The sequence below is a fragment of the Cebus imitator genome, unplaced genomic scaffold, assembly GCF_001604975.1.
Source record: "Cebus imitator isolate Cc_AM_T3 unplaced genomic scaffold, Cebus_imitator-1.0 Scaffold14, whole genome shotgun sequence".
NCBI classification, from domain to species: domain Eukaryota; kingdom Metazoa; phylum Chordata; class Mammalia; order Primates; family Cebidae; genus Cebus; species Cebus imitator.
The window spans coordinates 9,136,291-9,139,273 of NW_016107329.1; positions in this window are offsets into that span (position 1 = coordinate 9,136,291).

Genomic DNA, 2,983 nt, shown 5'->3' on the forward strand with positions numbered 1-2,983 from the left:
CACACCCATCCCACCTCTCTCTACGGTGCTTCGCTCTGGAGTTCGAAATACCTGCTATTTTTGCAGAAAGAAACCTAGGGAGCATAACCCAAAAGGAATGAAATGATTTTTGTGAAAAGGTGGATGGGAATGGGGTGAAAGGGATGGGGAAATATCTTGTTATGTAGTTTTGAATTTTGGAATTGTGGTTAATGATTCATATGCTTAAGAAAATAAAATGAAATAATTAGATAGGGAAAAATATTCTAAATTGAATACAGCCAGAAACAAATAAACCTTACTGTATTTCAGGTGAATAATATAACCACAATGAAGGAAAAAAACTCAGCAACTTCTGAACACAGTAGTTTACTATATATCCTCAATTTGATGGGGGAGAAAAAAAAGAAAACTGCAAGCAAAACTTGAAATCTCTTAGCAGGTTTATGTTTTGCCATACAGTGTAGTGATTCTGAAACTCCTTTGGATATATTGCAGAATTGAGAAAAATGAGCAGCCACATTGTATTGGAAGCCAGAATTTTCAGTGTTGACGAGAGAAATACAGGTTGGGAAAAGGCAAGGAAGGACCCATGGGTATCACTATGAACCTTTAGAACAAGCGTCAGAAGTGGCATTTTCCAATGAAAAGGCCTAGAAACACTGGCAGCCCCACAGCAATGAGCACATCTTGTACGCAGATCCTGATTTCTAGATCACCATTCCATAGTGAAAGGAACTGTGGCATTTTGGAGGAATGGCTGATTTTAGAGAAAAAATGGGCCAAGTATAAGATAAGCCTGGAATGTCTTGATCTATAAAGTAGGAAATGCTAAAAAATGAAAGAGACATGTCAGAATGGCATAGAAGTCAGCTTGGAGAAGTCAGCCAAAGCTGGAGCAATTAACCACATAAAAAATAAATGCTAACCGTAATAGAGTATAAGCCATCAAGCAAAGTAAGAATTCATGATCCACCTTAGAAAGAAAGAAAGAAGAGAGGAAGGAAGCAAAGAAGGGAGGAAGGCAGGGAGGGAGAGAAGGAGGAAGGAAAAGGAGGAGGGAAAGAGAGAACATTACTTACAGTAGAATGCCAATTAATAAATTTGGAAGGACTGATGGAGTTAGCAAATCAACATCTTGCAAACACGACGTTCATATTTAACTTGGGCAAGAATCATGAATACACACTAAAACTATTCTGCAAAGAGTAATGAGAAGCGACATGTTTACATGGTGTTAACTTAAAAATCACACACTTTATACATTTAGAAAGGAGAGCTGTATTTCTGAAGAAGAGAATTACAACCTGCAGCCAGGAAGCACAGTCTCAGGCTAAAAGAAAGAAAGCAAGCTCTTCTAGGGAGGGGTGAGGTAGGCTGGCCCAGTATACATAGTCAACAAGATATAGGAGGGGCTATGAATATTCACGAAGGGGAGTTCCGTGCATGTATGATGAGCAAACATGTATGTTCCAGGTATCATGTTCACCTGTATGTCAAAATCTGAGGCAGGGACTTAACGGCACTGAGTGTGCAGCCTCTGTAAACCGGGCTCTGGTCAGCGGTCTCCAATCAGGAGAAAGTTACTGAAACCAATTTCTTGTCCAATCAGAGCTGTAGCTATGGCTGGTGGAGCCGGGGGTCAGTCAGTCAGAGTCTGGTGGTGGGTGGGCTGCAGCTGCTTCAACGTTGCTTAGCTCAAGGCCAGTGCTTGATTAGCTGCTAGACAAAAAGAAATTATTTAAAAAAACCTTTTGGCAAGTAGAACATAGATTTGTCCTTTAAGTGTAGGGGTGGGTGACTCAACCCTTGCCAGGCATGGCTGAGGTCTAGTTTATAATCTGATATCTTATTGTCACAAAGAGTTCGATCTATCAGTCTTACGATCTCTATTTTAACATTAATGCTGGTCAGTTGTTGTGTCTAAACTGAAAAAGGGAGAGAATGTAATGAGGCATGTCCAGCCTCCCAACTGACCATGGCTGGGAACTCAGTTTTTGAGGTTTCTCTGGGGTCCCATTGGCCAAAAAGGGGTCCGTTCAGTCAGTTGGGGGTTTAGAATGTTATTTTTAGTTTACAATAGTTTCAAAATAACCCCTTCCACAGACACAAAAAGTTCATTAGTTATAAAGGGAACAACAGTAACTTTGCAGTGGAAAAAGTTGGCAGACATCATTTTAGCCACATGATCGAAGTTAACATCAACAGTAAGGAGCAAACCAGCACCATGTGTCTTCTGACAACGGACTGAGGGGAGCCTGACATCATTTACACCATAAATCAAATGTTTATCCATTGGCTAGTCCAGCCAAAAATAAATAACCTGATCCAGCCATGAGGGAAATTCAGACAAACCCAAACTGAAGGACATTCTACAAAATTACTGGTCTATACTCATAACAAAGAATCAATGTCATGAGGGGCCATGAAAGGCTGAAGATGTCCCACAGGTTGAAAGTGACAAAAACAAACAAAAAACAACCAGCAACCAACTACAATGCACAACCTTGCATTGGAGCCTTCTCAAAATTGCTGTAAATAACATTATTGGAACAAGTGGTAAAATTTGAATATGGACTGTGTATTGGGTATTCATTTTATGTCAATATTAAATTTTCCAACATGGATATTTATACCAGGGTTATGTAAAAGAAGGCCTAAAGTTAGAGATAAATTATGTCTGCCACTTACTCTCCAATGATTCAGAAGATGGTACAGATAGCTGAACAGATGATAGACAGATGGTATATAGAGAATAGATGGATGGATAGATAGAAAATATGAAATAAGAAACTCCTGGATGTGAACCATAGAGACCGATTTCATCACTGCGGTGAGGGAGCACCTTGAACTCCCATGAGAAATATTGAATGTGCAGGAAGCGTGTCTCATTTAGTTCACAAACGACAATGGGCTCTGTGTTCACCCTGGCCAACTCTATCTACTTCTACCTCCCTTCCCCTCCTCTCCCCTCCCCTCCCCTCCCCTCCCCTCCTGTCCCCTC